This window comes from Leptonychotes weddellii, chromosome 7 (genome assembly GCF_054177405.1).
Source record: "Leptonychotes weddellii isolate Sample4059 chromosome 7, ASM5417740v2, whole genome shotgun sequence".
In the NCBI taxonomy this organism is placed as follows: Eukaryota; Metazoa; Chordata; class Mammalia; order Carnivora; family Phocidae; genus Leptonychotes; species Leptonychotes weddellii.
This window is the reverse complement of record NC_138375.1, coordinates 64,318,647-64,333,125: the sequence shown is the minus strand read 5'-3', so window position 1 is coordinate 64,333,125 and position 14,479 is coordinate 64,318,647. Positions and strand designations below refer to the sequence as shown.

General features: G+C 38.5%; 1 protein-coding gene and 1 long non-coding RNA gene across 5 annotated transcripts in view; both read right to left on the bottom strand.

Moving 5' to 3' along the window:
* Positions 1-14,479, bottom strand: part of FBXL17 (F-box and leucine rich repeat protein 17) — a 459,233-nt gene that overhangs the window by 191,201 nt on the left and 253,553 nt on the right. The gene's annotated exons all lie outside the window — the stretch shown is intronic.
* LOC145722632 (uncharacterized) lies at positions 825-6,092 on the bottom strand. Its single transcript, XR_014147027.1, has 2 exons — positions 3,046-6,092; positions 825-2,830 (listed from the first exon to the last, which is right to left on the bottom strand). It is a non-coding gene; the product is annotated as an uncharacterized LOC145722632 (long non-coding RNA).

Genomic DNA, 14,479 nt, shown 5'->3' with positions numbered 1-14,479 from the left:
ATAGCTTCTCCCTCACCTTCACCTCAGAAAACACACACACACACACACACACACACACACACTAAAGTAACAGCTATTTTGATCATGCACACAGGAATAAACATTTTCCATTCCCTCCCGAGTTCCATAAGTACTCACAAAACATTGCTCTTTAGGATTTTCCCACTTGTGAAACAAAGCATCAGTCTCATAGTTTTTGAAACCATTAAACTATAGATAGCTTAAAGCATACTAGAAATGTAAATGTTCTCATAAGAGTACATATAAACAAAAACATAGATGGCATAATTGCACCAAACAAAACAGAGCGGGCAGCTATATACAGAGACCTGGACCTTGAATCCTAACCAAACTTCCATAGTTTGGAGACCAGTGCTTAGTATCATCAATATGAAGGATCTGACTGACATCTCGGCTAGGAAAGGGGGAAAAAAAAGCAACTTTGGAAATGGAAAATAGTTTCAGACTGATTTTCATAAGAAAGGTGGAAAACTCACTGTGTTTAATCGTTTCTACTCAGCAAAGAATTTATCTTTCATATTCATATAAAGTGGCTTTCTTCTGTTATCAATAAAAACACTGACCTTCCTCCTGGAAGGTTAAACTTCTAGCTTCTGTTTGAAACGCTAGAGTGCCTTTTCTCAGAAGAAATGCCACATATACGTGCCGCAAGCAATGAGAGAATACACCATCGCTCCGACCCTTCATTAGTCAGAGGATCTTGGCAACAGCAATGCTACTTGTATACGGTCTCTGCATGAAAAACTGTTTTCAAAGGTAACCTTGCCAAGGGCTATGTTCTGTCTTGGCAAAAGGAAGCAAACTTTACTTTTCTACCAATCGGTTTGCTCTGCATGAGAAACAGGTGTTAAGGTACGAAATGAGGCTCGGAGCAGTAGCAAAATAAAACTCACCCAAAATAAGTTTCATCTGGAAAAAAAAACAACTCAGATAATAAGCCTGCAGGGCCGACATGTTTTTGCAAAATGCAAATCATGAAAACTGGTTAAGGGATTAAATGCTCTTTTGGAAAAATGACCATGGAGATTATAATCATTAATTAAAATCATGTAAATAATTTTCTGAAAGAACTCTCCCTTTTTATCTCATAGGTTTCAAACAGCCTAATGGTAAAAAGGTTCAGTCTCAGAAGACATTCTCTAATTAAAACCAGAAATCTGGTATAATTAATAAGTGTCAGTCTGCAATCTCAACCACTTAGTAAAGGCAGAGAAATCAAATGCTGATGTTTTATAAAAACTCCAGTAAAATCGCCAAGAAAATGAAATCTTTATAGAGTTTACTTCCTATCTATACAGTAGGCATCCCAGATGGGACCAGGAACTTGTTAAGTGGATAAATATTTTAACACTTACAATTCCTATATACCAGTTTTATTCATTTTTCTTTGCTCTTTGGCCCCAGGAAGAGGCCATGGCTAAGTCAGGCAGTCTTCTCTACCACTCCCGCTCCACCAAGCTCCTGCAGTCAGGCAGAGGGCTCGCAGGATAGGCCCTGAGCTCTCAAAGCACATAGCAGATGCTCCTTCCTGCTCGGGACAGGGTGGTTTGCAGGTGGAGGTCTCCGGCCTCTTTGCTACTCTGCTACCAGCGGAGGTCAGCCAGAGGGGAAAAGCCTGGGGTACGCTGAAGCTAACAGAGAGAGAATCCCAGAGAATGGAGCTGGAGCAGCTGCATTAAGGGAACTGGGAAGCCCACCTGACCTCTGGGCCTCTGTTTACATGAGCCAGTGAAGTCCTGGACCGGCTGAACAAGCGTGAGTGGCTGTTGTTGCTTAGAACATAAAGGATTCAAACCACTGTAAATGGAAACAGAGCATTCGATTTCAATACGTGGGAAATTACATGACAGTAATGTTAGAGATAAGACGTGCTGCTCAGATCCTCCTTCTAGCGAGGCCTTGCTGCCCGGTGTGGAGTATGGGCAGCACCAGCCTCAGCTGCTGGCCTCTGCCATAGGGTCGACAGCCCCACAGAGAGCCACCTTGCTCAAGCCGCAGCCTGCAACTGTGGCTGAGCAAGGAGGGGACAGAAAGAACCACCCATTCAGCCCTAAGCAGGACACTTGGACAGGCAAGGCCGGCGACGGAACTCCCTGAAGGCCTGGCCAAGACCTTGCTGGGCCTGCATCACAGTTTGAACTTTGCCTCTGCCCAATCCTTCTTCCTGCATACTTCCTTTCACAGGGGCTGATCCCTAACAAACCGCTTAGACCCTGACCTCCATCTCAGTGTCTGCTGCCAAAGAACCCCATGGTGACAGAGTCTCTGTCCAAGTGCACATTAGAACACATTATAACAAAATAACACAGAAGATAAACAAATATAGATGTGAAACCACATAAGGCAAATCCTCACCAAAGGCCTATAAACAAAATGCGAAACACAGATTTTCTTCTGTCCCATCCCAGACTTCCCATTTTCCAAACTTCCTTTGATAATACAAGTTCTTTCAGCCACCTCCAGAAGAAATCTTGGTAAGGGAGGAAGGCATTTTTTAAAAATTTGAGTTAATACAATTAAGTTGGCTAGGAATTGACGAGGCCTATGAGCAATGTGATATTTTCCATGAGTCACCAGTTGTGTTTTTTAGTCACTTTGAATGTTTCAACAATAACCTTTTTCTCATTATTATAGTTTTTTTATTAAAGGGGATTTGATGTACAATCTGGGTAAGATTTAAGTAGGTGATGGGAAATAGATGTTTTCAATCAAAATTTGCTATGAAGCAAATTTCTTTTAAGTGAATCCTATTTTTTAATTAACTGCCATTGTAAAGTTGGAGATCAATTGAACAATAAAAAGATCACACCTGGGGGCGCCTGGGTGGCTCAGTTGGTTGGGCAACTGCCTTCGGCTCAGGTCATGATCCTGGAGTCCCGGGATCGAGTCCCGCATCGGGCTCCCTGCTCAGCAGGGAGTCTGCTTCTCCCTCTGACCCTCCTCCCTCTCATGCTCTCTGTCTCTCATTCTCTCTGTCTCAAATAAATAAATAAAAAAAATCTTAAAAAAAAAAAAAGATCACACCTGTGAGTGAAGGTTTTCTTTTAAAACTAATATAAAGACATAAATAACTTCAATAAAACAACAATTTGGGCAATCTATTCTCAGTGCCTCATCGAAACATTTTTTGCTCTAGACGCCAAAGACATTCACATCACAGCTCCACGGACACTCCTCACTCCCTTTCTGTAGACTTCTCTGAAGCATTATCATTCCCCCAACAATCCTCTCTGACTTCTACCACACAACAACCCTTGGTTTCACTCTCCCTTTTCTCCTTGCCCTCTATCCTTTCCAGGCTCTTTCTCTTCCATGCAGTCATTAAAAGACATCCCTTCAAGCTTGGTCTGAGGCCCTTTGCCCTTCTTCTCACTCTGTAAGCGATTTCTGGTGTCCACACCACACCAGGGTTCTAAAGCAACATCTATCCCAGGTGACTATCACACACATGCACATAATCCACTCAAATGCAGACCACTCACAGAACACTTCAGATAAACACCTAGAAGCACCTCCAGTTCCATGTGCCAAAGATTGAACTCTTGACAACCCTTGTCCAGGTCGCCTATCTCAGAGAATGGTACTACTCTTCATTCTGAATGAAAAACCCAAACCAAAGAGCCTTAGTGATATCTCCCTCTAGTTCACTGTCTCCCTACATCCAAACCCACCATCAAGTCCTGTATGTTCAGCCTCCAAAATTTTCACACGATGATAAATTCTTCTTATTATTTATTTTTCTGATAACTGAAAATGTAAAAGCAACTTTTAGCTCTTGGACCAGTTTTAGCTCACAAGTGGTGAGTTAGATTTGACTCTATGGACTGCAATCTGTTGACGTGGGTCTTACAAGACACACTAGGGGAGTTCTCAAAATTGCATACCTTACTAAGTTTGACTTACATGAGGGTTTCTGAAGGGGTTTTCAAATGTCTGGTTCTATTTTGTAGGTTGCTACACATTAACACCACACACACACACACACACACATACACTTTTCTTTGTACAGTAAAGAAATCAATGAATAAACTTGTGCCACCAAGTTTTGTTTTTTACTCCTGTTGGAGGGAGGGCTCTGCTTAAAAGAATCTCCTCTCTTGCCATCTAGATTTAACTGAAGACTGTCATAATGCAATATTAGCAAAGCAAGCTATGAAAACCAAACAAAAGCTACTTAACTGTGTGAGTCAAGATTTTTCTCTGAAATGTGCGACCTGAACAAAATATAAAAATAAATTGAAAGCTGAGGCTAATATTGTATTGTAACTGCTACCCAAAGCACAGAATTTAAAACTAATAGCAATAACAAGAGTAATTAACATTTCTTGAGTCCTTACTATAGGCCAACCCCTTTGCTACTTATTTAAATTTTTTGGTTCATTTAAATGCCCTTGCTTTTTTAATAACTTCTTGAGTAAATATGTAAGTCTGAACTTGTATGACAAAATTAATAGTACCCAAAACCCACATTTATCTGTTTTCTATGTTGGCGTTTTGCATACAATTTCATTTAGAAAGGAAGTCTGTCTGCCTTTATTTTTCCTTTAATATGCCACCCACTCTGACACTTTATTTCATGTTCCTATTATTTGCTGCTCTGCTGTTTGTTTTATACAAATCTGGCTTCTGCTAGTATCAGTTGTCTTTGAGGATAGGCATCAGGCCTTATGCTTTTTCTCCCACTCTTTATGCTACATCTCCACTCCTTATCCACAAAACATGTATCCCACATACTCCCCTAAAGCAGGGCTTAGCACACAGCAGGCCCCCAAGAAATAGACTACTGATTATAGATGCAAATTTTTAATTAATTTGTGAATTCCTTAAACGTACATTTTGCTTAAATGCACTTCAGTTAAACTGAGGTACATATAGGAATTCTTGTAAATTTTTAATAAACTCTAATCTTTACATTATGTTATAGATCAGAATAATATGTGGGTAGCAAAATAAAATATTTAGTTTTAGTAACAGCAGAAAAAAACTATAGCAACTTGTTTTCTTTAGTTAATTTATGTGTCAAACTCTTCTGTCCAGAAAACACAATATCCCTCCTATGTTTATATTATGGCATTAGCTTTGGCACCATCCTGCAATCTGCTAGGCTGAGAAAAATTGTGACTTTGGACACAATTAGTTCCATATATTCCTTTACATACAAAACTTAATTGACTGTGCCAACAACAATGAATCCGTGTCTTTTTTTGCAATGAAAGATCAGAGAACGCCTCTGCAAAGCCCCATCTTGCACACTTGGACCAGTCCATATCTGGACTTTTCCTAATGACTCTCACATGCCGGAGAAAGGTATTCACAATGACAGTAGCTAAATGAGACCAACAGTTGGCCTTGAAAAACTAGAGGGTGAGGCTGGAGCTGAGTGGGTTTGTATTTACATAAATACGAAATTTACAGAATTTGGAGTTGTTTTCTTTTCATTGCCAAGAAACATTTAGAGGTCTCATTAAAGGCTTTCCCCTAAATGAGTACACAAATAGGTCTTTTCAATTACATACCTGAGGGATGAATACTTCCCAAAGGGAAGAAAATGAAAACAAGCAGTAAGTACTGGATTTGTACATACTGTTAAGATGTATTACGTATTTTAGAAAATTTGATTATTTTTCTTTTGTTTTAAAGAAAGAAAAGACTATGAATTGAGGAACTAATTAGAGTATGCTCTCTTCAATTCCCAAAATAAATAAGTATATAATCAATTCTGTGAGATAATTATGCAGAGAATCAGCAATGGAGAGGGGAATAAAACATTTCTAAACCATTTACTTAGACAAATGATAAAGCATTTAATAATTTTTAACCTGACACACACAGGCCTCTTCACGCGCGCCCTCCTCCCCAGTACCATGTGTCATGCACACATCCAAGTATCCTTCTAAGGAGAGTCACTTAAAATTCAGTTTTTATAATTTGTTAAAAGTGGTAAATAGGGGCGCCTGGGTGGCTCAGTCGTTGAGCGTTTGCCTTCGGCTCAGGTCACGATCCCATGGTCCTGGGATAGAGCCCCGCATCGGGCTCCCTGCTCGGCGGGAAGCCTGCTTCTCCCTCTCCCACTCCCCCTGCTTGTGTTCCCTCTCTCGCTGTCTCTCTCTCTGTCAAATAAATAAATAAAATCTTTAAAAAAAAAAAAAGTGGTAAATATTTCCCCCATTGAAAAAGATCCCTTTTTCTGTATTTTACATGCCATAATCAACTTTTATGATAATAATTGCACTAAAAATCTTAATCTACTTTAAAACATAAAAGACAGTAGCTCACACAGACAGTTCTCTTCCTTCCCCTGAGACTACTGCCCCCTTGAGTTTTATAGGAAAACTCAGGCCTGCACCACGCCCCACGGTGTTTTGTCAGGAATTTACTAGGGAAAAGCAAAACTTTATGAGGAAGCTCAGTTGAATCTACTGATGTGGAGCATTAAAATGATTACTAAAGACGATTTCCTTTGAATTTCTAATAAGGAACTCACCTTGAAATGTATCCAAAGCCGAAAAGGCAATTTACGCTGCCAGATATTCCCTAGGGGTCACCAATGAAAAAATATATCATACCGTGTTTAGCATCTTAGCGTCTTTTTCCTTTACTCCCCATTCAAGTTTACAATCCCACACTGACAGTTTTTAACATCTTCTGATTTGGTAATTTTAGTGCATTTATATTTGCAGTGATTATATGCAGACCTGAGAGTTAAGTGGGTGGATCTGTCTAAGGGTAAGGACAATAGAATAAGATTTAAAATCTTTAACTCAGCAGGGCGTCTATGTTTTATTCTAATGCCTAACTTTATTTCAAGATGTAATGTAAATGTATGATAATGTGGAAAGAAAGGAGCACGATTTTTAAAAAATCAAAGCCATCAGGTACTTAGAAAGCCACAGATTCAGGATGCTGGAGCCAGACCACATCTGCATGTACTATAATCGTTAATTTTAGATGTCCATATTCCCGTCGGTAGTTCCTCGATCACTCAGTGTGCCAAAGCAGTAGCACAGGGTCGTGGTTTAAACATCAAAATCTGTCCTTGCACGCAGTACACTCTCTGGGAGCTGCACGGTCAAGAGCCTTGGGCTCGTACACTTAAAACGATTACTAGAGTGCAGGTATAGAACACAATCTGTGGCACTTAGCAGCGTGTGCTTTTTCAGTAATTATTTTGTGCAAATTAAGCTCCCTGCGACCAGTTAGTTCATCAAGAAGCAAGGGCAAAACATGAGGGAAAAGCTCTTCTGCACAAACAAGTTACAAAATCATCTCTCTGATAAAATGGTCAAAATTAATTATGTATCTCTGTGTATCTTATATCCAGAAACTTGTCCAAATCCTGGTAAACTCAGTGGTTCTGAGAGAAGCAACTATTATATGCTCGCGCTTCCGCAGTACAAATGCCAGCAGGACAAGCATATAACACTGTGTAAACAGTATGTGCGATTCGGAGAAGAATCCAGGAAACATCTCCCTGCTCACTCATTCTCCTTCTCGCCTTGATCTTTAAAGAATACCAAGACTATTTCTAAACTCCGTTTTGCACATTCCTGTGAACAATAAATATTTAGAAGTTTCTCATTCACATATAGAAATGGGTCTTGAGGTGAAATAACATGAACAAAAGCTGTGAATGTGCTCCTCCTGTAACTGGAAATACATTATTTTCAACATCTGGACGGGCGCTCATCTTCTGCTCTGAAGATGTGAAGATGTTACTGTTCTAAACCATTTCTGGGGACTAATTATTATAGGATTTGCTATGGTTAGGAACCTATGGAAACTGAAGCAAAAATGAAAATGACTTTAAAAGCTTACATTTGGAAAGGCTCACAACCAAATCGATAGAAACAAAGGTACGACTAGGTAAATCAGTGAGTGACCTCTTACAAAAAGTCAACCAAAGGTTCATCTCGGCCTGCCTATTTCTTATGTGTTTTATCAGACCATTTCAAAACTGATAGGGAAGCAATGCTACCAATCATCATAGGGAGGAAAAAAAAAACTTGCTTCTCTGGCCAAATCTGTTACGTGATTATATTTAGCTTTTCTATTTTATATATAAGTGAGTCCTTATAGAAAGCAAGTGTGTTATTTATGATATTCATTTAAAAATCATAACATGTAGGATCTTTACACTTGGGGGACAGGAGGACATGTATTTTTCTTCCTATTAATAGTGTTTTACATGTGCTCAGAATCCTACTTTTTATCTCTAAGCAACTTTTATAAATACCATCAGAAGGCAAAGTTGTTTACCTACAGTATGAAAATGAAGAAAGAACGGGGAGCAGAAATCAGTGAAAACCTCAGATGCTTTCTCACTTAGTATGTGATATTTGTTTAACCTTTACCATACTGTTAGAAAGAAGAGAGGATGATATTATGTCCATTATGTGGGAAAACTCAAGCTATGTAAAATTTAAATATGTTTTTTTAGTAAGCTATTAACAAAGAAATTAGAGAACAGAAGTCTCTTCCAGCCTTAACCCCATATACTCTATAGAAAAAATCAACTGAGTAGCTACTCACAGTAACAAAATTCTATCTAGCATCGAACTGACTTGATAATCTCCTGACAAATGAGATCCTTTTCCTGTTACTTCAACAAATCTAATAATATTTGTTGTGTTAGGAACATACTATGTTGGGAATTTTTATGTATCATTTTTCACTGCTAATATTAAGCCAGAGGTAATAAATGGCAAATGTAGTTACATTTTATTCACAATAAGGGCTGATGTGATGATAAATGGCATCATTCATAGAGTTTTCACCTTTAAGTCAGATGTCAGAACAAAATGACACAAATTCAATCAATTGTTTGAAAAGAACTAGGGAATTTTATGAAGAGAACTGTCTTCTTAGAAATAAGAAAAACTGATAAATCAATATCCTAGACAGGCAAAATCAATGCTGAACATGGACATGCTGTCTATGTCAAAACATAACCTTAAAAAATATAGATAAAATTGTTTTTTTAAAGTTTAAAATCCTAAAGAGCTGAAAATGTTCTGGGTCTGTTTAAACAACATGATTACCATATCAATCAAGTTATCTTCCTCAATATAGACTCAGTGTTCTAAAACTGTTAGGCTTGGTAGCAATATCATAAAGTTAAGGAGTCAAAAGAATGTGATCGATTACCTCAACGCAAACTATCCTATCTGATTTTGCTTTTAAATGTCAGTCATCCTTTTGTATAGGTGCCGAAGCAACAATTTATTTAGGAATGGAGATCCCACACATGAAACACTAGCAAAGTGATTTTTCAGCCCAGGAAGAAGCCATTAATTCATTATCAATAACACTGCTCCTGTGCAAATGGAAAATACAGTGTTTTTCAGACATGAGCAGGAACAGCACTTAATTTAGACAGTTACCTACATAGAACAGCCTTAGAATTACAAGACCCATTATTTCCAGAGTGTCTGCGGTGGCAGCCCAAAATTAACACCAAAGTTGTGGGCATTGTCCCAAAAGACCACCAGAAAATGTGCTGATGTTACCCTGAAGGGAGAGAACATGATCGAGAGCACAGGGGAGCGGAGTGGAAGACAGAGGAGGAGACGGTAGCTAAGCTTTCTTACGTTCACATATGGCCCAGATTTGGACCTTAGATTATCCAGAAGTAACCTCTGGAAGAACAAGAGTTTGGCATCAAGCAGACAGAAGACAACAAGATAGGTTTCCCTTATTTTGGGCATGGGGGTTTAGGCAGCACCCACAATGTACCTGGATGGCCAGTCAGTATGAAAGAGAACAGGAAATAAGGAGCTGTCTGAGCCACCAGAAGGCAGGATGAAGTTTCGGGTGAGAGGGCAGGCCCCACAGCAATGGCCAGAAGGCCAAAAGAAGCAAACCAAACATAATCATCCTGCTTTGAGTTTTGCACTGGAAGTTACAGAGCCGTACAGTATAAGAGAAAGAAAGCCAGTTCACAATGTTGTTGAATGAGGGACTGGTATGGATTCAATGCACTTCTGTGGAACATTTTAACAAGTCCACTGATTGGTCAAGTAAAATCAAAGTACACATATTATTTAGATAGAACCTTACCACTATGAAAGTGAGGGAGAGCCTTAAGATTTTCATTTTTAATACAAAGAACTAAGCAAGTCACCTTTGCATGACTGCCTCTTTATGACATTCAGATCTCGGTTTAAAGATTAAATCTGCACAGGTGCCCCTCCCTTACCACCCAACGTTTCTCTCCATCACATCATGCTACTCTAATTCCCCGAATAACACTTTATACGCTTTAATAGGTTTCTTACTTATTTATCTACCCACAACCCCTAAAACAAAAGCTTCATGAAAACAGGAAATTTGCCTATCTTATTCACCACTGGTTCTCCTACACACTTAGTAAACTTTTAGTAGGAACTAAATAAACATGTGTTGAATGAACAAATGGACAAGTGTATGGTCAGATGAATAAACACACAGTTACTTCAGTAGATCCTCAATAAATACTTGATGATTGACTGTACTCTTCAAGGACCAGAAGTTTAATCCGGACTGCCAAGTACTACAGACATTTTCAAATATCATAAAGTCCAAAGTGATATCACAGATGCATTTTTTTTTAAATTAAGGCTTCAATCTCTGAGCATTTGCCTGCTGTCCATTTTAATTTGGAGTTAACTTGCCACAAAAACCACTATTTTTTTTTTAAATCTCTCCCGAACGGAATGTCACCAAACATTCCAAATAGAAAAGAATAACTTTTTTTTATAGAGAGGGAGTAAAGAACTGTAAACATGAATACATGAAGAAGGTAGCATTATTCAGAGAACAGAGGACCGGTTAACCAGACTCAAAATACTTTACTCAAACAGAAGAGCAGTACCAGATTGGAGTCATCAAAGCCTTATCGTGCTTACCTGAGAGTCACTGGCATCTCCCTGATGTTTCCTTTGCCTCTGACACCAAATTGACAGCCCCCCTGGAGTAAAGCTTTCACACTGGGAATTCACCAAAATATGCTTATTCTCCAACTAGACGACACTATAAACATAGTTTCAAAAACTGAACTCTAGGGGGCACGTGAGTGGCTCAGTCAGCTACCCATCTGCCTTTGGCTCAGTCATGATCCCAGGGTCCTGGGATCGAGCCCCGTATCTGGCTCCCTGCTCAGAGGGGAGTCTGCTTCTCCCTCTCCCTCTGCCCCTGCTTGTGCTCTCTCTCTCTCTCTTTCTGTCAAGTAAATAAAATCTTAAGGAAAAAAAAGCTGAACTCTAATGTAGTTGATTAGTGGTCAAACTAAGGCAAACAAAAATGAAGTATAAAATAATTTATTATGTGATTAAATAGACATCAACATACTTACCAGTTACTTTTGGTACCTAGACCATCTTTCATTCTCTTAACTGAGACTCTGTTAACCAAAACTTTTCCATGTCCACAACGTTATAAGTCATAACCATAAAAATGCACCATTTTCTTAATTACTTTATGGAGAGCAGATTATGTCTGGTATGGGTTTACTGCCTGTATTACAATATAGCAGTGTTTTAGATTACTCATCTGTGCATAACCTGAATTAGAGATGAATTGAACTATCCTAATTATGTCAAGGACCCTTGCATTTCAGTTAAGACACTATTCATAACATGATTTTTTTTCTACCACTAGCATTCTAAATACAATCACAAAGGAAAAATTAACTATATATCATAGGAGTATTTACATATCATAAAACTTTTTAAAATTTTTAAAAGTATCTTAGATTTTTGGGTTTCTTTAGCAAGAAGACATTTCATTCTATGAAACCACTCTGAACCACGAGAAATTATTTTTTAACTTTTTATTATGAAAAATCTCAAACATGTAGAAAAGTAGAGGAAATAGTATAATGAACATTCATGTATGAATGACCACCGAGGTCGTCAGTGACCAGGTCGACAATGAATAACTCACAGCCAATCTTATGTCATTGATACACCGACCTACTTATCCCCAACTCCCTTCTCCCCTTCAGATTGTTTTTTAAGCAAATCTGAGAAATTGTTCTTATATTTATAAGTATTTCAAAATATATTTCTAATAGATCCTCAGAGCTTTAATATTTATATAATACAGCTTTTTGATGCTTTTATTTAGCTGCCTATACCCTACTAGGAGCCTGGTTTTATAATACAGAACTAAAATATGCTTGAAAAGGACTTCTTAGGAGGCTCTTCTCGATAATTTACAAAATCAGAACCAGTTTTAAAACAGCTAAAATAGCTTCTATTCCTGGCTTCTTCAGGTACTTTCTGGCAGGCGCTGATTATAGAATTTTTGTTCTGTTTTTAAGAATAAAAGTTAGAATGGAAAAGCAAGCTATAATGTCATAGTTTTAATCAATCACCAGGGCTTAATTTTTCTTCCATTCTTTGCATTCAAGGAGAAAATACTCAGAAGATCAATTCATTCTTAGAATTTGGATGTACTGAGACAAATTTAGACATTTCACCACAAATACAGATGGAACTGTAAACATAAAAGATCAGAACATCAGAAATTCCATAGCAAAAATCTGTGGTAAATTACCACAGCTTTCAGAGGGAAGACATTTTATGGGGGAGAAAACAGTGAATGTCTACACTGCTCTCTAGTTTAAAGAGTTTGTTCTGCGAGTCTTTGATGTGAATTTCGGAGAGCTATCCAATAAAAGGGTTGGGCTATGTCATTTTTACATCAGCCACTTGTTTCTGGGCATGCTAGGAAGAGAGGCATTCAAGAACCTCTTCAGAACTTCGCTTTCAAAGTTTAATTATGAATGGAAGAGCATAGCAGGAAGACAGAAATTCAATGTGTGTACACAGACCTCTGTCCACAGGCCAAGATTTTATTTCCAAAGGACACAAGGCCTTCTCATTGAACAATGCTGTGGTTAGCTCATCACACCGACACAGGGCTTGTGCCAGGACATTTAAGCCTTTCGATGTTCCACTATTCATTACTCCCTGATGCTTGCCAAGGACCAGACTGAGCCCATTCAGTATAAACTTAGCACTGGGCCCAATCAAAAGAGTTCAAGGAAAACATGAACGAGTGTTTTGTATGCAGAATCCAGCCACTGGCCGTGTCTATTAATGTAACACTGTTCCCAGCTAATTCTCATTTAGAAAATGCTTTTGAACTAAATTGAGTTACCTCTTTGCTGTATTTTAACATTAACCGGCACAAAAAGGAGAAAATGTTTATAATTAGTCATTTGAAAATATATTTTGTAATAGTGATTTTCCAAGCCATCTTCTCCCACTCTTGCAGAATCACTTGAGCAGGGAAACTGGACAACAAGTACCAACTTCTAGTCATCACCTACACTAATCTGTTGCTTTTATTTTAACTAACAAAAATTTTCAAAAACACTAAAAATATACAGTGGAATATACAAAAGATGCCACTTCAGTTGGGAGAAATGCTAAAGATATACTTGCAAAAATTTCAAAATAGACATCACAGAAGCAAAAAGCTCTTGAGAAAATGGTGTATTTGCCTGAGACCTGTGGTAACGGGTTCACCAGCTCCCAGGGTAGCTGAGCTCCCGAGCAGCTGGGGCTCAAATGAGAGGAGCTGAATCACTTTGGGCAGCTCGTCCTCAAGGAATGAGGATTAAATACAGTTCACCAACCCTGCGCCCCCAGAAGAGGTGGCTATTACAAACTAAAGGGTTTCTGTCTGCAAAGAGTGAGATTCATGGAAAGGGAATATGGAGAATACAGGTGGTATCAGAGATGCTAATCCCCAAATGAAACAAACTTGTGACATGTACTATTTTTAAATAGTAAAAGTTTTAGTCCCAAAACAGTTTTCAGTCTTAGATTAGGAAAATAATTTATTACAAGTTTCAATTCCCTTTGACTAAAAGTGGCTTTATTTCTTTTTTGTTTAAGATTGTATTTATTTATTTGAGAGTGAGAGAATGTGCACAAGCGGTGGGGGGTGGTTAGGACAGAGGGAGAAGGAGAAACAGTCTCCCTGCTGAGGAGAGGCCTCACAGCACGGGGCTCCATCCTAGGACCATGAGCTCATGACCTGAAAAGTGGCTTTATTTCTACCAAATTTTTAGAATTGAGGAAACAAAATAGTAAACAGATGGAATTTTGAATCAGACATACCTGAGTTCTACTCCTGATTTTCAACACAAACTGGGACGTTGGGCAAATTATTTAATCTTTCTTCACCACAGGTTCCTTATTTGTAAAATGGAAATAATGCCTACATTCTTGCTTCGAATTTGGAGTGTGTACTGGTGAGATTATTTCCATTTTAGCTTAGTCTACCCTTGATCAGAAATGCTCCAGTCCGAAAGCAACCGTCCTACTGTTGGCCCTTTCACTGGTTTTGGTCAGATTTAAGTTCACAGTGTACACATATGGTGCAACAACTAAAAACATAAGACAAAAAAACCTTCCTGAGAAAACATTTCTGCAAACACAACATAGGCAGAGTTTTCCCTGCGTGTCAC